This window comes from Canis lupus, chromosome 11 (assembly GCF_048164855.1).
Source record: "Canis lupus baileyi chromosome 11, mCanLup2.hap1, whole genome shotgun sequence".
NCBI classification, from domain to species: Eukaryota; Metazoa; Chordata; class Mammalia; order Carnivora; family Canidae; genus Canis; species Canis lupus.
Window position 1 is genome coordinate 59,800,592 of NC_132848.1, and position 27,522 is coordinate 59,828,113.

At 38.6% G+C, this 27,522-nt stretch overlaps 1 protein-coding gene across 9 annotated transcripts in view; it reads left to right on the forward strand.

Annotated features, from left to right (window-relative positions):
* Positions 1–27,522, forward strand: part of CCDC85A (coiled-coil domain containing 85A) — a 194,016-nt gene that overhangs the window by 28,425 nt on the left and 138,069 nt on the right. The gene's annotated exons all lie outside the window — the stretch shown is intronic.

The window sequence follows — 27,522 nt, forward strand, 5'->3', positions numbered from 1 at the left end:
TTATAGAAGAAGAAGTAAGCATTTGAATGTGCTTTGAGTGTGTCCAAATTTCAGTTTCAAGCTCACTGCTTAGTCTGGGCCCCTATTACCTGCTATCAGGGTATTAGGTCAGTATTTTACATTTACCTGTGTTTCATTCCTGCCCTGTAGATAGATATAAGCCCAGGAGGCTTGGGTAGTGAGGCGGTACAGTAGCAACTGGGACCGACAGTCTTGCTTTATGAAGAGTTTAGATTTGGCTGTGATTGGCAGCAGGTTCTTTGTTGTCGCTAAGAGCTGAAGCTAAAATTACCTGTGTTTCAAACAAAAAGTCTTCTAGGAACTGCCTTTTTCTAGGAGGTTGGAGGAAGAGGGGAGATAGATGACTTTTGTCTGAATACCCAGGCTTTAGGATCTAGGCCAAACGGGGATTGAGCTGCCTCTTAAAATTTTTATTATTATGCTCTCTAGGAACCCTTGAAAAGAGACTAATGCACTTTTCATGACTGGATATTAAAGAGTATTTATATCAAGTATAAAAAGTTGCTGTTGAAGTGGTTTTTTTTCTTTCTTGTCTCAGACACAGAAGGAGCAAAGTCTAATAGAAAAACCAAAAATAGTGTGTTCTCCTAAATGTGACCTGATCATGTATGACCCAGTTCGAGAGGAGCACCCCTTACTATTCAACTGGAATTTGGGTGAGGAGGGTGCACAGTCAGCTACAGTGTATGGCGTGGTACGGAGGCTAAGATGGGGTGCCACTTACGTCCAATGAGGCTGGATAAGCACTGGGACATGGGCTTGACTGACAGTACATGGTCATTTTGGGTGAGCCTTAAATCTGGACTTCAAACCTTATCAAAGTGAAAAGTGATATGCCTAGAAAAATGACTTCATTGTTTTTGTAAAAATGGCACATTATCATAAAAAAAATTTAGTGAGCAGTCCAGAAAACTTAAAAAAAGCCAAAAAACAAGCCAAGATTGTAGTATCCAGAAATACACACCATTCACATTTGTGAACCTTCTACACCTTTCTCTAAGCATAATATAGATGAAAGGTAGATGGATAGAAATTATTTTATAAACCAAGGTAAATCTATACCCCACCTTGCCTTCTTAAAGGATTGTATTGGAGAAAAACATGGGCAACCTGGTATTTTTCCTCTCCATGAATGCAACTTGCTTTTGTGCCTAGAACATTTTCCAGGGAACTTTCCCTGTGTATCGTCTTGATGTTGATGCTTCAGAATTTTTTTCTGGGATGGAGTGGGCCCTCTTGATGTGGCCACTTTTTAATTTTAGGAAATTATCTTTTATTACAACTTTAAAATATTTAGCTTTCTTAGTATAACATGGAACAGAGGAAATGGAATGAAACTAAAATGTACTGTTCTAAGAATTGGTTATAAAGCAAATTCCCCAAGTACCCACCCCTGGGTGAAGACCCAAATCCTGTCTGCCTCCCCAGAAGTTCCCTGCTTTCCCCTTCTCACCCACATGGCTTTCTTTCTGTGGTGATGCCCCTGTCCTGACTGACAGGTACCACTCCCCGGCTTTTCTTTATACTAAAGTCTGTACCAGTTCAAAACATGAATGCTGGTAGTAAGTTTAGCTTAATTGAGCCCATATTGCACGTATGCCTTAATTACAAATGCGTAGAACATCTTTTGTGTGTTGGCCACTTGTGAGTCTTCTCTAGTGAGATGTCTGTTCAGATCTTTTACCCATTTTAAAAACTGAATTGTTTGTCTTATTTTTGAATTTTTAAGGGTTCTTTGTATATTTTGGATACAATTCCTTTACCAGTAGGTGTTTTGCGAATATTTTCTCCCAGTCTGTGGCTGGTCTCTTTATTTTCTTAAACAGTGTTCTTTGTAGAGCAGAGTGTTTCAGCTTTAATACAATCTAACTTAAAATGTTTTCTTTCATGGATCCTGCTTTTGGTGGCACATCTAAAAATTCATGGTCAAATCCAAGGTCACCTAGATGATTTTCTCCTGTTATCTTCTAGGGTTTTTTTTTTTTTTTTTTTTTTTTTTTTTTTTTTTACTTTTGCATTTAGATATAGAATCCATTTTGAATTAATTTTTGTGAAAGGTATGAGGATAATGTCATCGTCGTCTTTTTCTTTTTGCATATACACAGCACCATTTGTTGAAAGTGCTATTTAATTTATTTAATTACCATTGTTTCTTATGAAAGATCAATTGACTATATTTGTGTATTTATGAGCTCCCTATTCTATTACATTGATATACATCTCTATCCTTTTGCTAATTCTGCACTGCCTTGATTATTGAGCTTTGTGATGGTAGAAGTTGAGTTTTGTGAGTCCCTTAAATATGTTGTTCAATGTCCTGTTGGCTCTTCTGTGACTTCTTTTCACATAAACTTTAGAAGCTATTTGTTGATGTCCACAAAAGAATTTGCTCAGATTTTGATTGAGATGCCATTGAACCTATAGATCAGGTTGGGGAGAACTGATGTCCTAACAAAATTAAGTCATCTGAATCTATGAGCACAGAATAGCTCTTTATTGTAAATGGTCTTATTTTTAAATTTTAGATTACAATTGTCCATTTTTGGTATACATGAAATCAATGGACTTTTTAAAAATTTTTTTATTTATTTATGATAGTCACACACACAGAGAGAGAGAGGCAGAGACATAGGCAGAGGGAGAAGCAGGCTCCATGCACTGGGAGCCCGACGTGGGATTCGATCCCGGGTCTCCAGGATCACGCCCTGGGCCAAAGGCAGGCGCCAAACCGCTGTGCCACCCAGGGATCCCAATCAATGGACTTTTATGTATTAACTTTGTATTTTTGCTATACTGGCTTATTAGATCTGGGAAGGATTTTTTTTCCCCTCCACTTTGACATGTTTCATACTGACAGTCCTGTCCTCTGTGAGCAAAGTGTTACTCCTTTCTAATTTGTATGTTTTTTGTTTCCTTATTGTTCTATCTAGGACTTCTAGTGTGATGTTGCCTAGGCTTGCAGACATAGGACATTCTTGCCTTGTCCAGGATCACAGGGACAGAGGATCCAGTATGATGTTAGCTGTAAGCTCCTTGGAGATGTCTTTTTGTCAAGTTGAGTAAGTTCCCCTCTTTATTAAGAGATCGTTAAGGAAGTTCTTGTCAAGTTTGTTAAGAATTCTTATCAAGAATGTTGGGCTTTGTCTAAATGCTTTTTCTATATTGACATGATCATGTGATTTCCCTTTTTTAGTATGTATTTTTGAACTTGTTCACTTTTTTTTTTTTTCAAAACTGAACTTTTAAGACTCACTAACCTTGTACCAGTAGTTGGAATTTATACCTTTTTACTGCTGTATAATGAGTTAGTAAACTCTGGTCTGTAGGCCATGTCTAGCCCACTGCTTATTTTTATATAATTGCAAGCTGAGAATGATTTTTTACATTTTTAAGTGATTGAAAAGATCTAAAGAAATAGAATTTGTAATATGCAAATTATGACATTCAGATTTCATTGCCCGTAAATAAAGTGGAATTGGAACCAGCTACACTGATTTGTTTATGTAGCACTGTGGCTGCTCTTGTGTTCCCGTAGCAGAACAGAGTAGTCACAATAGAGACCACAGGCTCTCCAAATGGAAAATATTTACCATCTAGTGCTTTACAGGAGAAGTTTCCTGACCCCTGCTCTATAGTAGTCCACTGCATATATTCGTCCAAAAGATATGTGCTCATTTGACTGATGGGCTTAAGGATGTTACTGGTTTGGGGCAATTATTTTTTAAAGATTTTATTTTTTTATTTGAGAAAGAGAGAGAAAGAGCGAGCAAGCATGGGAGCTAGTGAGCAGGGGAAGGGCCAGAGGGAGAAGGGGAGAGAGAATCTCAGGCAGACTTTGTGTTGAATGTGAAGCCTGATGCGGGGCTCAGTCTCACAACCCTGAGATCATGACCTGAGCTGAAATCAAGTCAGATGCTTAACAGACTGAGCCCCCTAGGTGCCCTGGTTTTTGGCAATTATAAAAAAGCTGTCATTAACATTTTTATGCACGTATACTAATACACGTAAGCATGTGTATCATTGCTGTGTGTGTGCTTTGGAGCGGCATTGCTGAGTCATGGATGGTGTCTGCCTTCAGCTGTAGTGGTGATGCCAGAGTGGTTATTTGCAGCCACACTGTCACCAGCAGTGGATGAAACTCCCATCATTAAATATGCTTGCCAATAACCACTGTTTGTAGGACTTAAAATTTTTGTCAGTGTGATAGATGTGACCTCATATATCATTTAAGTGTTGATTTGTTCCTTCTTGATCACCAGTGGCACCCATTTTGAAGTATTTTTTTTGCATTCTTTTCTTCCAAAGCACCAATTATATGTTTGTTGTCTCTCTCCCTGCCCCAATTCCCTCTTACTCAATCTTGTCCACCTTGTTTTTGATTGTGATTTTAGCTGTATTTATTTCACTTATTTCTTCCTAATGTTTTCATCTCATTAATATTTTCATTTCTTTTTTAAATCTGATTTCTGGCATACACACACACACATTTTTGAACTTGTCTGTTTATGACTCTTTTACCCAACTTTTCTTAGCAGACATGGGAGATTATTTGCCTGAGAAAATCCTTTGTCTTGTCGTGGCTTTTATTCCCCCCTTGTGTTCTTCATTTTTGCTCATGAGGCAAGGGGAATATGAATTGGGATAGTCTAAAGTTTCCACTTTGATTTTTTTTTTTTTTTCAAAAGTCCTCTTACCAAATAGGTTACTGTCTTTGCCATGTGAATTTCTCCTCCCTTAGATTTTGGCCTTGAACAGCAAAGACACTGAAGTTAGTGACTGTGTCATCTCCTACTTCCCTGCTGGATGGCTTCCTTATCTAAGTGTAGGTCACAGATAACACCAGGGCAGGTGTAAAAAGGGTTTGTGTGAGCTGTATGTCCGGTGACATTCTGTGGCATCTTCTGCAACTTTATTGCCTCCAGATATATTCCTTTTAACCTCCCCTGCAGACCTACATCTGTCCATCTAGTTGCCCTAATGCTTGAACGGGCCTCTTCTAGAGGCTTACCTTGACTTGAGGTTTTAGGGAAACCTATTTCCACTAACTTAGGAGGAGGTATAGAACTACCCTCCATTTCTTAAGTGTGCTCTGTATTTTGCCTTTTAGATTTGCCACTGTGTTCTTGTTCCAAAGGAATTTCTTCTGTATTTATTTTTATGGTTATTTTTGATGGAGATGAACTCCTTTGCTTAGCCGTTTTCAGTAGGAGGTCATGACATTTTTTTTTCCCCCAATGCTGTAAAAATACATGAATGTTTGGTGTTAGAAGCTAAAATAAGTGGATGATTTATTTTACTTTTTTATCCACATGTGAGAATGCCATAGAGAGAAAGAGCCAGCATTTGTAAGGTGTTTTCTTCTCAAAGTCATAAACATCAAGAATGGAAGGAAAACAGATTTTTTTTTCTATATGGAATAAAAGCAAAATGCTCAAAATAATGATTTTCTTTCTAAAAGCTTAATGTAGTGTATCTTAATTATCGAAGGATTAAAGCATACGATGTACAGTTATTATGTTATACATGGAAATCATGGCAAACATCCTAATATACATCTCTGAACGTGATTTGCCAATGTTTTTTGTTAGTCATAATTATCTCTTTCTTAATTAGGTTTGCCTCATTATTGGTTTCTTAAAATATGTGCATATTTTAAGGATCATAGGGAAGTCAATTTATGGAAAAGCATCATTAAATTTGTTTTACAGACTCTGAGTTGTTCCTGCTGAGGTTTGGGGACATATGGCATCTTGTCTGATACAACATCTTGTGTGAAAAATCTTGCTCAGAAACCAAAACAAAAGCAACAAAAAATAAGAATAAACGTCAGCAACGTAAAATTTTCCTCAGTCAAAATGCTTTTTAAGTAATTTCGGCAAATATATCATACATGGTGACTGTGGATATAGTGCTGAATATTTTTTATTTGTGAGAAAGAAGTTTCAAAACCAATTTGAAAATGGGAACTCCTGTCTTAATTTAGTAATCTAAAATATTTAAAGCCAAAGCTATACTTGCTAAAGAAGCACTAAGTCATCCACTACTTTTTTTTTAAATTAAGAGCCTTTTTATTACAATAGTGATAGACATTGTAAAAACTTATGCAGTATAAGAACATGAAAATTCATCTTCCTATCACTAGAGACTATCGTTTAAGACTGTACATTTTTTCATGTCCATTTTTGTGTGCCTGTTTTTTAGCCAAAAAGATAATGCTTTACATCCCATTTTCTAAATTTTTTTTCCCAGTAATAATAATCCCTGGCTTTTGATGTCAATAAATTTGCTTCTTACATATTCCCTGGTTCACCTTCAACATTAACAGTTGTCTCAGATATCCTTGAGAGCTGTTTTGTCCAGTCAGGATTGTGTCTCTGTCTTTTGTTGTGTCTAGTTGCCACAGCCCTTAAGTTCCTTTTGTCTAGCATGGTCCCCATTTTGTTTCCTGTGACACAGGAAGTTTCCTATAACTTGTTGAAGAAGCTTGGCAACTTGTCTCATACCCAGAGGTTTTTTTCCCCCTAAGATTTTATTTGTTTGTTTGTTTATTTGAGAGAGTTGGGGGTGTAGAGACAGAGAGAATCTCCAACAGACTCTGCATTTAGCATGGAGACTGAATGGGGCTTGATCTCATGACCCTGAGATCATGGCCTGAGCCAGAACCAACAATCCAGGGCTCAACCAACTAAGTCACCCAGGCGCCCTTACCCAGAGGTTTTTAAATTTTTTTAAAATTTTTATTTATTTATGATAGTCACACAGAGAGAGAGAGGCAGAGACATAGGCAGAGGGAGAAGCAGGCTCCATGCACCGGGAGCCCGACGTGGGATTCGATCCCGGGTCTCCAGGATCGCGCCCTGGGCCAAAGGCAGGCGCCAAACTGCTGCGCCACCCAGGGATCCCTACCCAGATGTTTTTAATGTGAAAGTTGTTCGAAATTATATTTGACTTCTTGAATCATTCATGTCACTTCTTCAGAGATTTTGGGAGGACCAGAAGCAAGAGGAGAAGGGAAGGCAGACCTAAATGTCACCGAAGCGAGAGAACCCTCTTCTCCACAAGGGTATACGTGCTAGTTATCATTTACATACTGGGTCTGTGAGATGTTGTCTCCCAAACTGTGAGACTCTGAATTCACCAAGCCCTGCCTTTATTTCTTATTGTATTAACAAGGCTGATTATGAGCGTCCATTTACTAAAGAGGCTGGTTTTGGGGTTTTGTTTAGACTGTTGTTTGCCTTCACACTGACTTTGTGTGTGTGTGTGTGTGTGTGTGTGTGTGTGTGTTCACACGCAGATACATTTTTTTCCTGGGCCATGAGGTCGACTTCTAAAAGCAGTGGTACAGAGTCCTACAGCGTGCTATGCCTTGTTAGACGTTGTGCAAGGTAAAGATGAGTAACACAAAAATGAATGACAGACTCAGCTCTCAGGGGTCTCTCTGAAATCATTATGGGGGAAAGATCGGCCAGAAATAGGGAGAAATAATGTTAGTGGATACTCTTGGCTCAGTATAAAAGATGATCTGATCTTGTATTTTAAAATCACCTCTCTTGGGGTCTCATTTATGTTCAATAAAATGCACCCATTTTAAGTGTCCAGCCTTATTTTGGGACCACCCCCTGCTTCATCCTGCTGCACTAACAAAGTGCTTGTGAAGTCGAAGACAAGCTCCACCTTCTCCTTGCTCTTCTGATTGTCTGATATGTGTTGTATGTTTTGCTGCTTGCCTTTGTCTGGAATGCCCTCCTCCCTGCTTGCTTCTCAAGATTCACTTCACCTCCCTCCAGACTGTTAACCCCTCCTCTGTGCTCCGAGGTCTTTGTGTGTAACACTGTTGACCAAAGTATCTGCATGATACACTTCTGTGCCACTCAAACAGCATGTTAACTTTACTTTTGCCCTTTTATGAACAACCTTTTTTCTTTTCCATTTTCTGTTTCGTCCATTGAGTAAATATTTTCCCAATATCCCTTATATAGCAGGCTTAATGTGCAATCCTGGGGTAGATAAAACTTGGGCCAAGACTTTGTCCCTTCCTTTCTGGGACTGAAATACAGCAGGGGTGATAGAAACAGCATCAGTTCAGCGTGACGAATGTAGTAGAAGTACTGTGACCCATGGGAACAAGGAGTTACAGAGCCATTGGTTGTGTGGGGAAGAAACAGAGCTTCATTGAAGTTAATTCCAAAGGGTTAAAGATTCTGGGATTTGCTAGATAGAGAAGAAGGAGGTGATAAGAGTATAGCAGACAATACGCATGAAAGCATAGTGTTGTGAAGTCATGACGCATTCAGGGACTTCTGAGATATTGTGTACTTGGAAGATCCTTTCTTGCATGTGAATATATTTGCCAATGTAGATACAAATATTTCCTTCTGTAATCCCTTTTAATTCCATTTTTCTATTTAATCTTAAGCTCTATCACCCATATTGCGTCCTTTACTTAAAGGCTGGTAAATCAAGTAACCTCCATGTGTGAATAAACATTGTAGACATTTTTTTCCCTTTAATGAAGCCAAGCTTGTATAATCTAAAAAAGCAAAGCATAGTCATAACAGAGAATAAGATGTGATTATTTGTAGCAAGTCCGAAAGCTATCGCCAAGCTTCTGCAAACAGCTTACCTTTTCATAATCATTCTGAAGAGAGATGAATGTGATTTCAAAGAATAAGCTAGGACAACAAAACCACATGGTGTGATGCTTTGTTTTCCAGAAACTCCATCATTTAATATTCCTTTCCTTGCAGACAGTTTAGCAGGTCAGACCTTTCTGAGAAGGCAGCTGTACTTCATCATTTCTTCTTAGTAGCTGAATGGCATTCTGGAAGATCACTTTTCAGAAATGTCAGTGTGCTTAATGATAGGACAGACCGCAAATGGATTGTCTAAAAGCTAAGTAAGACTGGCTTTGTCTAACAAAATAGCAATAAAAGTTGATCTCCACTGATAACTTCTTCTGTCTCCTGGCTACTAAAAATAGCTTGTAATAACTTTTTCCAGGAATTGAGAAGGAAAGAAATATGCAGGAGGCCATGGATGTAGGGTCTCTTTGTTCTTATATGGCTTCTCCATTCCCACTAAAGCCATTGCCACCCTTTTGCCCCCTTCTGACCTTTGGGTCTCTGGATTGAATCATGTGGGGAAGAAGGAAGACTTCACTGAAGTTGACTTTAAAGATTTAAAGCTTCTGGGTGTAGAAGTACTGACAGCACTGCCTCCATCTTCGGCCCTCCATCGTGTTCTTACCCACTCAATGACCTCCCTCAAGGCTCCCTGTTCCAGGCCCCTGGAGGTTAATGGAAGCCCTGACTGGAAGGCTTGTTCTGGCTTTCTCTAAAGTGGTGCTCAAAAGGTGCCATGTTAGACAACTACCCTTTGACCTCACCACACTGCCCTTCACTGTGCATGAAAGTTCACATATGGGCTGTAGAACAGCTGCGTAGCACTGGATTTTCTGTCTGTCTGATGCCCCCCTTGCTCCCCTCAGTAAGTGACCTTGAATAAAACCCCACATGAACAGTATGGAGTGGCCCTCTTCCTTTTTCCATATCACAGCACCTTCACAGTCTGAAGGATACCTTACTGACCCTCTGCTACCTCCTAACAGTGCGATTTGCTAGAGACGCATATCCTCTTTTTCCAAGATAAATTTGCCTTCTGTGAAAATGTCTATATTTAAGGTCCTCACTCTCTTGATATTTTCTGTGGTTCTTTGCTTTTCTGACTCCATTTCCTGGTACACTAATAATCAGCACTAGCTTATGAATAAGAGATGAGCCACAGATCATTTCATAGAGGAATCTTAGTTGGGTTTGGACTCCTGGCTGGTCACTCAAGAATAGAATCAGCCTGTGTGCAGGGTGATTTTACACTTGCGGCTGCCAAAGCATTTATGTCCTATCACGAAGTTGTGCACCACATATGTACTTACTAGGTAGTAGTTGTGTACTTAGCCGGCTTCCACTCAACCTACTTAACAGACCTATGCTTTCCATTTTTGCTGTAAAACATATTGATGCCTTTGGCACTTGCAGCTAGATGGATATTCCTTGGTAAGCTTGTGTATATCTCCCAACTAGTTGAGTTGTTGGCTTACTGGGAGTTAGCTGTGTGTATTCCCAAACCTGTGTATGTCCATTGCACTTGTTACTGAAATCTTGAAATTTAATGAAATATTGCGTAGGTTAATGAACTAGAACTGTAAACGAGTTATTTTCCTATGAGAGAGAAATAAAATGCTATGGAAAGATTCAGTAAAGGCAAGTTGTCTAAGAAAATTGTCAAAGTGTGGATGGGCAAGAAAATGGTAAAATATTTGGAAACAGAATTATAAAAATTAAAAGATTTTGTTAGGTTACAGATTTCTCTTTAAAAGTTTAAGTGTTGATTTTTCACTATACTTTAAAAGACAGCAAAACCAGAAAATCTGGGTAATGCATTTTGCATTGGCTTTTGTGAGCATAACAGTATAAATTCTGAGAAAAGAACTTGGCCTATATTTATCATTTTAAAAGTGATCGCCAGCTTTTGAAATTAATGAAATAACCCTTGTCCCTTGTTATGGTGTGTCTTAGATGAAAGGCTTAGAAAGCATCTGAAGTACGGGGACCCCCCCCTTTTGTTAATCTGTTGTCATGCACAGAAGAGAATTCCCTGTTAGAACCACTGAACTGGAACATTTCTTTTTTTTATAGAAGAATGAATTTCTGGACCCAGTCAGGGAAGAAGATGCGCAGGCCCTCCAGCTATTAGGGAGCCCATCAAGGATAATTGAACCATGGAGAGTTAATGTCTTTGTAAATCTGTTTCCCTGGCACATAATATTCAGGGGCATATCAGACACATTTTCCCACCCATTGATAATAAATGTGTCCTAAGTCCCCAGTATGAGATGTGACTGGGAAGTAAAGAGACCAGTTTAACCAATATACCAGAATTTATACATCCAAATGAGTTTGCTTTTTCAAATTAATGACAGTAGGAGGTTTAACAATTATTCCAAAGATTTTGTCTCTACTCGAAAAGTTTTGGAAACCATTTGAAATTGCTTTTGAAGGCAATTTACATGCTATGGGAATGCCAGTTCACTTGTTTCAGAGTTATACCTGTTTTTGAAACCAATGATAGTTTAACCCATCTTGATTTGCCATCTTGGTTCTAAATAGCTACCTACTACTACTAGGTGTCAAGATGTTCCACTACTAGAATATTAAAAAGCATGCATTTCAAGTCCTAAAGACAGCCCCAAAGGAGAGTTCAAAAAAGGCTTGAGCAGTTGTAGCATCACTGAAATAAACATAAACCATCTAATTAAGTGGGTGCTTTGAAGAGGAGAGTGTTGATTTGGATATGCAAATCATTTGTTAAAAAGGTGAATTAGTCCCATTGCTCTAGAGCAGCCATTAGCAAATTTTTCCATAGAGGGCCAGACAGTAAATAGTTTAGACTTTGAGGGCCATGGATCTGTGTCACAACTATTGAACTATGCACAAAAGCAAACAGAGACAATATATAAATGAATGACATTATATGACAATATATAAATGAATAATACTCTATTTTCAGGGCCCCTGGGTGGCTCAGTGGTTGAGCATCTGTCTTTGGCTCAGGTCATGATCCCGGGGTCCTGGGATCGTGTCCCACATCGGGCTCTTTCAAGGAGCTTGCTTCTCCCTCTGCTTATGTCTCTGCCTCTCTCTGTGTGTCTCTCATGAATAAATAAATAAAAAACATTAAAACTCTATTTTCAAACACAGACAACTGGTTGAATTTGGCCCATGGGCCATAGTTGTCAAGCACGGCTCTACAGAGCCCTGAAAAATGAATGCCTCTCAATAGTTAAGTCTCCATCTCATCCTCTGAAAATATAAATTGGAATCCTTGCTTCCATCTCTGATACAAGAATCACCATTTTAAAAGATTGTCTCCTATGTCGAAGAAAGAAAAAAAATACCTGACCATCCTAACATACAATTTCAAACTGATGTTCTTAGCCAATAACCTAAATCAGAAGTCTAAAGAGGAATTTACTTCTGTATCTAATGAGCTGAAAGTGCTCACTACCATGGTGTTATTGTGACCAACACTGTTGCTGCCCCAAAGGCTGTTCATACAAATACTTGGAATGGCTGCATCAGAGATTTAAGAAAGACATCATGACATGGGTCTTCCCATTTCCCTAAGTAAACCCTCTAGAATTCACTTCAACTGTCTGATGGTACCTTGTCTTTCCTCTCTTCCCTTCTTCCACCTTTCCCTCCATTTCCCCCAGTACTTTTCCTCTCACTCTCTTTCATGTCCTTAAGATATAATTCACATATAAAATTTGCCCACTTAAAGTATACATATCAGTGGTTTTTAGTATATTCATACTTGTACATCCTGACTGCAAACAATTTTAGAACCTTTTCATCACCCCACAAAAGAATTCCTCTTTAATTTTTAATTCCATTAGTAGTTGATCCCCATTTTCTCCACAACCTTGAAGAACCACTAATCTACTTTCTGTATTTATAGATTTGCTTATTGTGGATTTCCTATCAATGGGATCATATAATGTATGGTCATTTGTGACTGATTCCTTTAAGATAATGTTTTCAGGATTCATCCATTTTCTAGCATGTATCAGTATCTCATTCCTTTTTATTGCTGAATAATATGTCATTGGATGCATATACCACATTAAAAAAAAATCTGTTCTTCAGTTGATGAAATTTGGGTTTCCGTATCTGAACTCTTAGAAATAATGTTCCTGTGAACATGTATGTAAAAAGTTTCAGGGATCCCTGGGTGGCTCAGCGGTTTAGCACCTGCCTTCAGCCCAGGGCATGATCCTGGAGACCCAGGATCGAGGCCTGCACTGGGCTCCCTGCATGGAGCCTCTTCCTTCTGCCTATGTCTCAGCCTCTCTCTAGGTCGGTGTCTCTCATGAATGAATAAATAAAATCTTAAAAAAAATGGGGGAAATACTTGAATAGACATTTCTCCAAAGTAAATATACAAATGATCATTAAACATGAAAAGGTGCTCAAGATCATAAATCATCAAAGAAATAAAAACAAAATTGAGGCTGAGACACAGGCAGAGGGAGAAGCAGGCTCCATGCAGGGAGCCCAATGCAGGACTCGGTCCTGGATCTCCAGGATCATGCCCTGGACCGAAGGTGGCGCTAAACCGCTAAACCCCTGAGCTACCCGGGCTGCCCTATTTTCCCCATTTTCAAACTGGTTTGTCATAATTATTGAGTTATAGATGTTTTTATATGTTCTACACTCAGTCTTTTGTTGTACAAACATTTATCCCACTTAGAATTATTTTTCCCCCATTTCGTAGCTTGTCTTCAATTTGATAGTGCCCTTTGAAGCACAAAAGGTCATTTCAGTTAAGTCCAATTTATCTTTCTTTTCATTTATTGCTTGTGTTTTTAGTGTCCTAAGAAACCACTCACTGCTGAACCCAAGCTCATGAAGATTTACGCCTATTTTTTTTTTTAAGAGTTTGAGTTTTAGCTCCTGCATTTAAATCTGTGATCCATTTTGTGTTTTTATTTATATATGGTTTGAGGTATGGGATCCAAATTTATTCTTTGAATGCAAATATCCAGTTTTCCCAGCACCATTCATTGAAAGGACTATTTCCTACTGAATGGGTTTGGCATTCATATCAGAAATCACTGACTATTAAAGTATGGTTTTATTTCTGGCTCTTGATTCTCTTTCATTGCTTTATAGGTCTGTCCTTAAGTCATTGCCACACTGTTTTAATTACCTTTGCTGTGTAGTAAGTTTTCAAATTAGGGAAATGTGACTGCTCCAACTATGTCCCCCCCCCCCCCCCCAAAGAATATTTTGGCTATTCTGGGTCCTTTAAATTTCTATGTGTGTTTTAGTATCCACTTACCAATTTCTTCAAAAAGAAGAGCTGAAATTATGACGGGTTTACACCAAATCCATAGATCAATTTTGGGGCATATTGCCAGCATAACAATATCAAGGCTTCTGGTTCATTATTATGGGATGTCTTTCCATTTATTTAGATCTTCTTAAATTTCTTTCAGTAATGTCTTGCAGTTTTCAGTGTACAAGTCTTATATTTCTGTGGTTAAATTTTTTCATGTGTTTTATTCTTTTTGATTCCCTTATAAATGGAATTGTTAATTTCATTTTTGGATTGTTCATTTCTAGTATATAGAAATACAATTGACTTATGCATATTAATCTTATGTTCTGCAATTTTACTGAATTCATGTATTAGTTCTGATAGTTTTTAATGGATTCCTTAGAATTTTCTGTACACTAGATCATGTAACTTGCAAATAAAACATTTTTTTAAAAAAATTTATTTTATTGGACTCGGTTAACATCCTTTTTCATGACCCTCTGTAACTGTTTCACATTTTCATCACCATAGTTAAGTCTCCTTCCCAGCAACTGTACCCTCTGATCTCAGCAGCTGATCTTCAAGAATGACAAAAAGGCTGAGAGATAAATAACACAGTATGCGTGGGAAATCTCAAGTAATTTTCCATTTTCAGAACCTTAACTGTAGTTAAGGAGAGGATGAAAAAATAAAATTTATCTTTTATAGCTAGTTATAAGAAAATGTCTTTGTTAGAATAGTAGTGAGAACTCCTTAAAAGAAGTTATTACTGTTTTTATTAATAGATTTTGGGGTGCCTGGGTGGCTCGGTCAGTTCAGTGGCCAACTCTTGGTTATGTCTCAGGTCATGATGATCTCAGAGTCATGAGTTCGAGCCCCACATCCAACTGTCTCCATGCCCAGTAGGGAGTCTGCTTGAGATTCTTTCCCTTCCTCCCTGCCAAGTCCTCCTTCTGCTTGTGTGCACATGCTTGAGCACACTCTCTCTCTTTCTCAAATAAATTAAAAATTTTCAAAAGTAGTGAATTTTTGGTTTTGGGTTTTTGTCATAACCAGACAAGAGTCTTGCTTAGGTTATTTACTCAGAGCAGTGGGCCTATGAGATCAAAATAATTTGACCACTATGTTAGGCAGTCTTTTAATTATGTAACATTGGTTGTCATGAGGTGTTGGTGAAAGATGAGTTGAGCTCACAAAGCCTTGGGCATCAGTGAAAATGGAACGCAGTGTGTCTAACTAGAAGAGGGTCAGTCATGTTCTCTTGGTTTATGAAGGATAGGTAGGTTTGGGCCATTATGGCCTCACAAATTGTGCATTGAACAACTCCAGGGAGTACAGTTCTTGACTAAGACTAAAATGTGCAACTATGCTCAGTGGTCTTGTGATAGGATTACACATTGTCAGAATTGGAAGCCTTTTAGGTTTGCTGGTAGAGAATTCAGTTTTGAATATTCATTTATATTCGTCAGCTAAACTTAGATTCTCAGTTCTTGGGTTGGCTTCAGCCCACTCCTGCCATTTCTTGGCTATTCTGTTGTTTTGGTATTTTCAGCAAGTGTTAAAGAGAGTTGTTAAAGATAAATTGATACTTAATTGAGCTTTTCTCCTTGATTTCGTCAACATAGTTTAATTTCATTATCCTGATTGACAAAATGGAATGTATCGAGAGGAACTCAAGGCCTCTCTTAAAATGCATCACAGAGAACTGAATATAATTTTCCAGGTGTGATGTCATTGCAAGGTGCAGTCAGGACATATGTAATGAACTATGGTTAAGACTCTAGGCTTTGGAGTCAAAGACACTGGAATTTAAATTCCAGGCCTGCTACTTACTAGCTTTGTGGGGAAGGTACTTGAACATACTTAATTTCCTCATCCATAAAATAAGGGAGTGCCTCTAGCCTATGGAATTCATGAGGGCAGGAACTATATTTGTTTTCTTTGCTTACCATCAGTTACCCAGTTCTTAGGATGGTGCTTGTAGATGACAGTGTGTGCTCATTAAATATGTATTGAGTGGATGTGCGAATGGATGCTGTCACACGGAACTCGTAGCATTGAAAGCACTTAGCGCAATGCCCAGAACTTAGCATTCACTCATTTTTAAAATGCTTTTTAAGCAACTGTATTATACTCTTTTTTTTTAAAGATTTTTTTTAAGATTTTATTTATTTATTCATGAGGGACAGAGAGAGAGAGAGAGAGAGAGAGAGAGAGGCAGGCAGGCAGAGAGAGAAGCAGGCTCCATGCAGGGAGCCCGAAGTGGGACTTGAACCTGGGTCTCCATGATCACACCCTGGGCCAATGGCAGGTGCCCAACCACTGAGCCACCCAGGCATCCCACAACTATATTATACTTTATATTAAAACTCTCTTCATCTAAAAGTCCAAGATCTTTTACTTATGAAATCATAATTTCCCAATTTGATCTTTTTTAACCTCAGTGCTTATCATTACATTTGGTGTTAGTTTTGCTGTTGTGAATTTCACTGCTTCCTCCTGTTTTGTTGAACTGTGTTATCTTAATTCTATCTCCCAAATCTTACCTGTCCTCAGTCCTCCCACTCTCCCTGCTGGCTTTATAGGATTAATGAATTCACCCACCATGGTAGGTACACCTTTGAAATCTGTCTTAAATTTCTGCCCACAGTTTTGATGCTTGACTTCGTAGCTCCAGTGGAAGGCTGTTAACATGGGCTGCAGCTACAGACTTGGAGTTTTGTACCCAAACTTATAACTTTGTTATATGAGCACTTGCAAGGATGCATCCTGAGAATTTTCAGCAGGTGAATTCTAGCACTAAAAGGTGCAAAAGCACACACAAAAAAAACCATTCAATAACTGAAAATGCATGATGACAGTTGATGTGGGAAGAGTGACTCTGCTATGTTTTAACATGGCTGCAGCAATTTGAGTAGCTGCATAGATTCTTTCTTTATTATTAGTTCTGCACACTGAGTTTTCTGGAATTGAAGAATCCATGGCTTACTGTTTCCAATCTAAAAATCAAACGATTTGATGTAAGTCTTATTTCTTTCTCTTTTCTTTTCATTTTATTTATTTTTTTAAAAAACTTCATTTTGTAATCAAGATATCGTGTTTCTGTATCCTTTCTATACAACTGAGAATGTTAATCAAGGTCTCAAATTGTATCATAGCAAAAGTGTGTTGCTTGGCAACAGAAGGGAAGATATAATGTTTTCAGATTTTAAAAATAATCCAGGGCTTTACTATTCGTTTTTTTATTAAAATGATTTCATTATTTGTGGAAAAGAGGCCTGGAGGCAGAAGATGGACCATGGTGTCAGTATCTTTTTTTGCATTTGCCTTCTAAGAAATGTTTTAAGCAGGAATTGGTTTTTGTCATTTGAGCTGTGTACATAGCTCTGGCTGAGACTCAGGCTCCTGGTTTGAAGATTTGCCCAGCTTATTCCTTATAGACAGAGTCTAGCCTCTGTCTCCTGTGTGAGTTCAAGGTCCCTGGAGGCCTTTTTCAGAACCACCCTCTCTCCCTATCCTGTGACCTTAGTGATGTTTGTTGCTGGTCTGCTTGCCCCTTTTGAAATATGCTCACCTTGATTTTAAGAATTGAGAAAGACTCCGTGCTGTTCCCACCAGTGCTTTCCTATTTCAGAATCCTGGAATGTCTGAATTTCTGAAGGATTGAGATGCTTTTTTTCAAGGACATGGTACAGAGCAGAGCTGAGGACTCAAGTTCCCCCCATTGAGCATTGAGAAATAATTGTAACTAAGAACTTCCTTTGTGAAGCCAGCCAGTCTAATATTTCTTTTGGACTCTGCTACTCACAAGCTCTGTGATATGAACAAAATTCTTAACATCTCTGTGCCCTAGTTTCCTTCTCCATAAACTGAGGATAATAGTAGTACATATTGTTATAAGACTGTTCTCAGAATTAAATAAGACAGCACACCATTTGGCATGCAGTAAGTGTAAAGTAATACATCTGCTTTTGTTATTAATATTAGGCATTAAAAGGCAAAAACATAAAAGCCTACACACTAATATTCTTTTTCCTCCTCCTATAACTTTTCTTCCACTCGGCCATATTAAGACGCAAGATTAAGTTGGTGGAAGTTTTTATATATTTTCTAACCTTTATATTGGACAGTAATATGCTTAAATAATGAGCTTTCCCGTTAAGGCTTTGCGATTGCTGAAATAAAGGGACCAGATGCCTGTGATGATTGCAAAGCTTCTGAAGACTCTAAACTTCTTCCTGGTTAGAAATCTCTTTGTTATGCAAAATCAAGCCCAGGACAGGATTTTTCCATCATAGACCTGGATTGCTGTGACCTGGATACTTTCATCAGCAGAATTAGGACCTATCCCCAACCCCCTCTGTTTGGAAATTCTGTGGTTTTTTGGATATATCCAAAGTTTCATTTGTCCATTTCATATTATTGTGTGTGTGTGTTTGTGTGTGTGTGTGTATATTTGCTTATAAGGATCTTAATCCTACTTGATCAAGACACAGACTCATGTCTGTGAATATCTGTGCTATTTTGCAACTGTTTTATTTCTCTGTTTTGATTGGCTGAGTTTTTTGGACATGTGTCATGTTTTCTCTGGTTTTTAATAGAAGACCTGGAAGCATTTATTTTTTATTTATTTATTTTTTTTAGGTAAGATTATTAACACTGTAGCTGATAATCATGGCGAACTCTATGGGTCAGTGATTTCCAGTCATCCTAGACCTTAGTTTTGCAAAGTTTTGAAAAAACTTGGTATTGGTGACAAGCCCTGCGTGTAGAGAAGAGGAGGGAAAAACGAAGAGGAAAAAGAGCAGCACATTTGCTATCATAGACCTCTGATTTTTGCTCAAGCTGACCATAAACTTGTGTTTTGTTTAGTTTTTAAAGATAGAAGAATCAAGTTGAAGCGTAGTTTTAAACAGCCAAATCTTTAAGTCTAGATTTTTCTTCTAAATGAAATGTGACAAGGTGATCAGTTTTTCAAAAAAGTATATGGACAAATTTGGCTTAAAGGGCCTATGTGGTCTTTGTGTTGTATCTGAGGCAAAGATGAATCAGCATCAACAAATAGGTTTTCACCAGGCAATCAATAGGACTTTGACCTTGAGCTGACTAGCACTAGCAAGCTGTACCTGAATTTGGACTCTGATATCTTACTAGGAAAAATTGTTTCTTTATTGTCAGAATTTTGGTGAGTTTGATATCAAATTTTATCTTTATCATTGATACCTGTATCGATGTCCATAAAATTAGGCTTGAGTAAGTATTGCTGGGTCAATTTTTTTAAAATACTGGACGGTGTCATTTTCAGAATCAGCCAGTGAAATTTAGCAAGGTATTAGGCAATATTAAGCCCAGCGTACCCAACATTCTACTGCCTGTAGCTCATGGTTAGTTTCATTTTCTGTATTTCAAATATTTTCTTGAGGCTGGATGAGTTTTGCACAATTACTTAGACTAATTGAGCTAAATAAACCCCTCTCTGCTTATGATATTAGTAACTCATGACTGATCATTTAGGAACATAGACTTATTTACTCTAGGGACAGATACCTAGGGCAGATGATGTAATTCCTGGACACTGGCAGTAAAAGTACAAACAGTTGTTATTTTTCCATGCTCCCTACTCTCTTAATTAGTCATTGAAAACCTCATAAAATAAGTAATGACTCACTCCTTTTTATAGGCACTCCCAGGATTTCATATTTATTTTCCTGCTATTAGAAATACTGCTGCTAAACTGCAAAGCCGAGATTATTTTCCAGTGGTTTTAAGCTTGATGTTGGAGACGAGATGTTAAAAGCAAAAATGGAATCCTCTTCTTCTGCTCTTCCTGTGGCTGCTGCCTCTTGTCATTCAGGTCTCCGAGTCCTCCCCAGAGCACCCGATTTAGACAGTCCTCTCTGCTTCTGACTCTGGTTTATTTTTTTTTCAGAGCAGTAATCCCATTTGAAAATTTCATGCGTACTTGTTTATTTTTTCTTGTTTGTTGTTTTTTCGTCAACTCAAAATGTGAGCTCCAAGAGTGGAGGACCTCAGCTGTCACTCAGCACTTGCTTCTTGCTCTCCAGTACTAGCCTTCTGAGATGGCACAGTAGCTGCTGGGAGAGGAATATTGGAGGAAGTAAAAGAGTAAGAACAAACTGTTCCTGCTTCAGATTGTGCTTTTGTCATATTCTTTAGCTGCTGAAAGTCGCCTTGGAGCTTAAGTGAATTGCAAAGCATGATCTCTTGCCTGCCTTCTCTGGCTGTGCTTTTCCTTACACTTGAGCTCTTGGTCTTCCTCTTCTTGACCTTTCAGTATTGGAGAATGCTCTTCTGGGTATCTCCCTTTCTTACTTACATACTTAGGTCATTTCATCTGGTCCCATGGATTTAAATGCTAAATACAGAGGACTCCCAGATCTGTACCTATACCCATAACTTCTTTGTAGGATTCAGACTCTGATATATAAATACCTGTTTAGCATTATCACTAGGATGTCTAAGTGTCTAAGATTCTGGATTTTTTCTCCGTAGCTGCTGCTTCCATGGAAATGGCACCACTTGCTCAAGCCAAAAATCTACTGCTTGCATTTAATGTCTTGCATTTCCTTACCCTCTACATCCAGTCCATTGACTCTGCCCCCCACCATATATAGATTTAAAAATAGGCTTTATATACATGAAATGGAGATATATATGAATATTTATAAGGGTACACATTTGTGTTAGTTGTTTCCCCCCACAGAATATGGTGGTTTAGTGCTCTGTCCCCATTGTCTACAATGTGCTTGGTACTTCCTGAGAGCTAAATTATTTGCTGAATGAATGAATACATGATTATACTTGGAGTGATCCCTGATTTGAAAGGCATTAAGAATGGCTGCTCTCAGGAATACAGTCGATTTGTGGTTCGGAATTTGTCTTTTGTGCTATCGTATGACCAATGCCTTTTGTGTGGTGCAAATATAAACATCTCAGAGATGTGCCCATGGAAGAAGAAAGGCTTGCATGTGACTTAAGAAGCCAAGGCCAAGAACTCACCAGCCTGTCCAGCTTCTGGTAAACCTAGGCTGCTGATGCGTGGGTGTGGATTAATGGTACTCTCCTGGACGGGAAAGGAAGCTGGGGCTGTAATGAGTTAAGTCACTTGGCAGATGACAGCTGAGGACTGAGGGGCCAGGCCTGGAGGCCTGTCTTTCTGACTACAGAGCCTCCTCTGTAATGACAAAAGTACACAGCTTTCTTGTCTCCTCTTTCTGAAAAATAGCAGAGAGGATACATGTTAAACATTTGTGTTGAGGAATCCTGGCACGCTCTGAAGCAAGAGTCAGCCAACTTTTTCTGTAAAAAACTGGATAGTAAATATTTAGGTTGGGTTTCTGGGCCAATAGGTCTTTGTCATAACTACTCAGCTCTGCAGTTGTAGTGCCAAAGAAACCATAAGCAATATGTAAACAAATGGATGTGGCCGTGTTCCAATAAAACTTTATTTATGGACACTAAAATTTGAATTGTAGATAGTTTCACGTGTCACAAAGTATGTTTAAAGAACTTCCTTTTCCACTGTTTAAAAATATAAAACTCATTCTTGGCTTCTGGGCCATACCAAACCAGGCAGTAGACTGGATTCAGCCCAGGGGCCATAGTTTGCTGAGGAATGTTATTGGAGTTTTCAAGTGCTGTATTTGTGAATCTCAAGAATGACCTTCATGACTACCTCTAAATTGCAGCTACTTATATAAGCTCCTTGAGGGAAGGCCCTTGGGATGTGTTGCTCACCAAGGCTTTCGTTTTGCTTTGTTAACCAACGCTTGCCTCAGTTGATTCTGTTTTGTTAAGTCCTATTTTGCAGTCTGCAAGGAAAAGAAGATTCTCTTTACATTTTAGGTCAAAAGCAAAGGGGGAAAGTCAGCTTATGCATAATCAAATTGGAAATGGACTGAGGGCTAGTTATTTTTCAAGTATTGTTTTCACACTTCTGTGCTAAGATCTTGGAGGATAAAATTTGCTCTAAAGGTACAGTGGCACAGCACCTGAAAAATGCTCTGTCTATGGAAATGCTAACTGGAATGTCTTTCATTGGCTCCTCATATTCATCAGCACTTGAAAGACCTCTGTCCTTATACTTAATACTGTAGCTCAGGTATTGCTTGTTCTGGTCCTTTTTTATTTCCAAATTTTTTCTTCCCAGCCTGCCCACATAAAAATGAGAAAGACTGCTTCCTGCTTTTTCATACAAGGCTCTTTTGGGTGTTCATTTAGCTCTTGTTTCTCCATGAATGAGAATGGCATGCCTGCTTAACATGTGCTCTTAAAAGTTCCTTCTTTCATTAGGGAGCTTTCTTCTTTGTTTCCTGACCCCTGGATGCTTCTTTCCTGACAGTCCTCTCAATCTGCCATCTATTGTGGTTGGTTGGTGCTAGCTTTGTTTCTGTCATTTCATTGAGCTTTTGAAGGGCAAAGTCTTTCTTTATTTTTCATCTTTGTGGGCTCAGCAGTTCTTATCATGGCTGTCTGGCCCTTACTGGGACCTAGTAAATAGCTATTGAATTGGACTGGCCCCCCTCTGAGCTTGCTCAGCCTTTCTTTTCTAGCTACCGCTCTTACCAATTCAAAATGAATCTAAATTATTCTTCTGATTTAAAAAAAAAAAAAAATTAAACCTCCATGGAGGTGGTTGGAGCATCAGACTCTTGATTTTGTCTCAGGTCATAAGCTTAGGGCCCTGGGATGTGTTGGGTTTCGTGTTCAGCAGGGAGTCTGCTTCTCTCCCTCTCCTTCTGCCCTGCGCCCTGCTCACAGGCAGGCCCATGTCCTCTCTCTCTCTCTCTCTCTCTCTCAAATAAAATCTTAAAAAAAAAAAAGAAAACTAAACTTCCATGGGTTTTCATTTTCTCTTGGGCTTCATGCTTATTCCAATCTGGGTTCTTTTGAGACTCCTCACTGTTTTTCTTAAAGTTATCTGCTTCACTTCTATCAGCCATTATTTATCATCCACTTTTTCTCTTCTCCAGGTTTCATTTCCCTCTGAAAAATGCATGTCCTCTGGAACCAGCTTAGACCTTTCTTAAAGATATTCAGAATTGATCTAATCTTTGTAACCCCTTAATTATGTATTCCTCTCTCTTCACCTGAGTATTTACACATTCTTTTCTTGTCCTGCCTGTTTGCTGACTTAGGGAAGACACTATGGTTTAATTATTTGGTGAATAATAATTACCACATTATGAAAGGTTGACCAGTTTTTATCATCTCTGCTGATAGAAATAGCTTAGTAAAGGTTCCCATATACCTATAAGCCTAGGCATAAATGAGTTGATCTCAGGTTGTGAAAAACCATTTACTAAAATCAGAAACAAGTCAAAACAGATGTAAGATTTTAGGGTCATTAATTTCCATTAAACTTCCTGGAGACTTAAACTTCCATGCACAAGCTAAAAATATCTTTAGTGAAATTATATGAAATACCATCTTCCATAGTGTGCAGTGTGATTGGGAAAAAAAATATAAAGCTAAATACGACTCCTAATCTGCCAACTTATCTAAATAAAAATGTGAATAATCTCATTACTTGGAATAGTTAATAGAATAGGCAGAGAATTTTTCTGTATAGAATCCTCCTGTAATTTCTTGTCAAAGTCCACTTACTGTAGAACCAGCCAGGCCTTGATGAAATAACCATCATTAGATATACTTTGAAAAATAATATAATACATTGGAGGCTTTTTTGATACTGGGTTTTACACAGGCATGAAAAAAGTAAATTAGGGAAAAGACAGAAATAATAAGAGAAGCAAAATGCGTAAGATACCAAAAAAAGATGAGATTTTCTCCTCAAAGGATATTTCTCTATGTTTCTTAAACAAATGTGTGTTGTGTGCCTAATGTTGAACACAGGCATTGATGTCATGATATTAAGTCTCTTGAAAAATGGTCAGTCTAGCAGAGGAGAGAGATGTATAAAATCAAATGGAAGTTTCATAAAGGTGGTACTAAAAAGATCTGTAATAGTTAAGAGAGACTGCTAGTTTTGATTACGTAGTATGAGAAGTCCTTGAGGAGAAGGTGTGTTTGAGATCCCCTTTGAAAAGGAAGGGTAAGTAGGAGAGTCTTCCTGTTGGAGGGAAAGTCACAAGCAAGAACCGAAAGGGAAGAGCTCTGAGGCAGAGAGAAGTTCTGTTTGTTTGGGGTTCAAGGAATACTGCTGAAAATACAAGTATGGAGTTTGAATAATATTGCAGATAATAATAATAATAATAACAATAATGGAATGATAACTTGCTTCTAGGGTCACACAAGCACTGGGAATAATTCAGGAAATAATTCCTGAATAATAATTCAGGAAACGTCCTGTACAGTCCATCCCTGGCACCTAGCAGACACTCTTTGGTAGTAGGAGGATGGTAGAGAGCTGTTCTCTGTGCTTGAGCAGAAAAGCGGCACAGTCACATGCCTGATGGAATGGGGTGGAGGGGAGACTTGAGGCAACTGGGAGACCAGGAGAGGTGACACGGTGTGTTCTGGGTCTGACTTCTGCAGTCCATTTCTGGTCTTGACCTCTCCCTTGAGTTGGAAGTCAGGCACAGATAATGAGAGAGAAGTGAGAAGATTGTGTGCTGTCGAGATGGAAGAGGAAAAGCAACTCATGGAGGGTTGAGGAGATGTGACCTCGTGCTTAAAAAAAAAAAAAGATTTATTTGAGAATGAGAGAGAGCTCATGAGCAGGGGGGTGGGGTGAGGCAGAGGGAGAGGGACCAGCAGACTCCCAGCAGAACAGGTAGCCCCACGTGGGGCTCAATCCCAGGATGCTGGGATCATGACTGGAGCTGAAAGCAGATGCTTAACCTACTGAGCCACCCAGGTGCCCCATGACGTCACATTTCTTGACATTTTATGCTAAATTCACTTTCATTTTTTCTTAATTCTCCACCCACATTTTACATATTCTGCTTCAGGACCTAAAAATATCCTACACGGGTATCAGGAGAAGGGGGGATGATTTAGGGCACACGAGATATAAACATGCAGTTTTGTGGAGGAAGGAAAAGAACCCAGATCTCTCAGATGAATTCTTTTGTCTCTATGAATGGCCGCTTTGGCATTTTGGCCTCATATTTGTGTAAATTGGTCCAGCTTCTTCTGTCCCCATGGTTCTCATTCCTAGTTTCACGCCTGAATGTGTGAATGATGCAGTCACCTGTGAGGTGTGCTAGATTGTCTTTGAGGCGAGGAACAAAGTAGGGCCCATCTCCTGAAGAATACTGATTCTGTCCTATTCTTTCTGTCATGTCCAGCTTTCCTATGAACTTATTTACAGTATTTTATTTAGTTGGTTGCTAATCCATGCAAAGTGCTGCTTTAGTGCAGAGGGGCATTTCTAGATGGTTCTTATTTCGACACTTCTTTTATGTTAGGATTCCCACTGGGGATAGGCCCATAATCTGTAGCTTGCTAAGAAGGCTAACCATACACCTTCCCCAGTGTAGAGAGCCATTCACTTATATATGGCTGGTGCGCCCATTAAAGCCAGGTAGATGTTCTCTTCAGAATCCTGCAATGATTTAGAGAGCACATATAATTTACACTTAGTTCTTCAAGCTTATTGTTACAGTTATAATTCAAATACTGGGCAGACCTAGCTCATTTGACCAGAAGGGTCGGCTGCAGATGGCAGAAAGAAGGTGTCTGCTGGTCTTTCTGCCATAATGTCGCTTTTTCTCCATGGAGATTCAACAGGTTTGTACCTTAAAGGAATTCAGTAGAGAAAAAAATCGTGTAAGAATCTTGACCGATAGTGACAATAATGCCTAATGTTTATCAAGCTCTTTATTGAGCAGTTTATGAATGTTTCATCCCTAATTCAAAGATAAAGAGATTGCATTTGGGAGGTTAAGAAATTCAGTCCAAATCTTCACCAGTATGCAGTGGAACTAAGATTCAAACTCAAATCTCATCCCTGTTTTACTGTAACTCTCGTCTGTGATGCTGCACTACCTCTAACCATTGAATGATAATGAAAATGAATAAAGTTGGCTGTAACATCAAGTTCACCCATAGCCAATTTGTTGTGGAGCTGGGCTTTGAACCCAGGTCTGCCTGACTGTCCAGTTTTCTCTGCTCTTTATGCTGTGCCATGCTGCCGTGAGGTAGCAGGTGAAAATAAACGCAGCACTCAGCATTCAACTTTGTCATTAAACAAATACAACATAATATATACTTTTATTAAAAATATGACTCATTGTCTATGACTCATTCATGGCACAGTCTGTGTAGCCCATGTTTTCATTTGGTTGAACATTGTGCAAATATATTAGAAGATAGAGAAAATCTTTGAAAATTATTTGGAAGCTTTGTTTTTATGGGACCACTTGCTTAATTAGAGTGAGGAATTGTGCAGTTTGTTCACATGCTCATTCATTTTCCTTTCAAAGAATTGATCATTTTCTTAATACAAGACCACTTGTTAGGTACTGTGCAAGAATAATAAACTTGTATTATTTTGAGCCACGGGCACAGTCTACATAAAACCAGCCCTTTTCATGGAGGATTGACTCATTCGGTAGGTCATCACGTATACTTGTAACCATAGCTGTATGGCTCTGAGATGAGTGTTTGCTAAAATTTTCTTAATTACCTGTATCTTTTCATTTTGTGCTCTCCTCATGAGATGCAACATCATACTCCTATGCTCAATACTTATCTAAGAGCAAAATGGATCCTTATGCTTACGAATTTACTTGGCAGCTAAAAAAAAAAATGCAGGGAAACTTGAAAAGAGAGGTAGTTTTCCTCTCTAAAGTGTGCTGAAATTTAAAATGTTGAAGAGAGGACAGTATGCTTTTGAGGTTCCCTGAGTAGACATTTCACTCTTTTTTATTGAGCTGGTTGTCAAGGTCACTGTATGACTGTGGAGTATGCACAGACAGCCTGTTTGGGTCAGAAAAAGAGAGAATTAAATGTCCTGAGACTCAAGGTACATGTCATACTGTTTTCTTTGTTCAGAAGTGGGCAGGAGAGAGGAAACCTCTGGATGATGAAGCCCATAAGAGAAACGGTAAAGCAATATGCTTATGAAGCCTGTCTAATGCCTTATATTGGTTGACAGACTACTCTCTGTAGGTTTTATCTGGCACATTCCTCATTCCTCTTTCCTCTTTAAAATGACTTTGCAGGAAGCTACCAGTTGCTGGGAACTAGCCACGTGCATTTCAGATAGAATCGCTTAGTAGGCTAGGGCCTGGAGCCTTGTGAAACAAGTCTGAAATACCCTGCAGCATATAGCTTATTTGAGAAATAAATTGGCAGTGTTCATTTTTATGATGAAGAATCATTAAAAAATATTTTTTGGATGGCTTTTGCTTTGAGTAGGGTGTTCATTGTTAATTCTTCAGACCAAGTGAAAGATTTTTTCCAGGTTTTGGGTTTTGGAAAGGGCATGCTCTGGTCTCATTCAGTGAGCGTATTGTTCTGAGCCTTCAGTGACAGCTGCTGGCAATATGATGTGATCGTTTGTGGGAGAATGTCCTTGGATGGCTCTTGGAATTGTAACTTGATCTTTTTATCAACTTGTCGCTTTATAGGCTTAGGTCTGTTCCATGGCAAGTTTTTAATAGAATTGCTTGATTTTTTTTTTTAAAATCA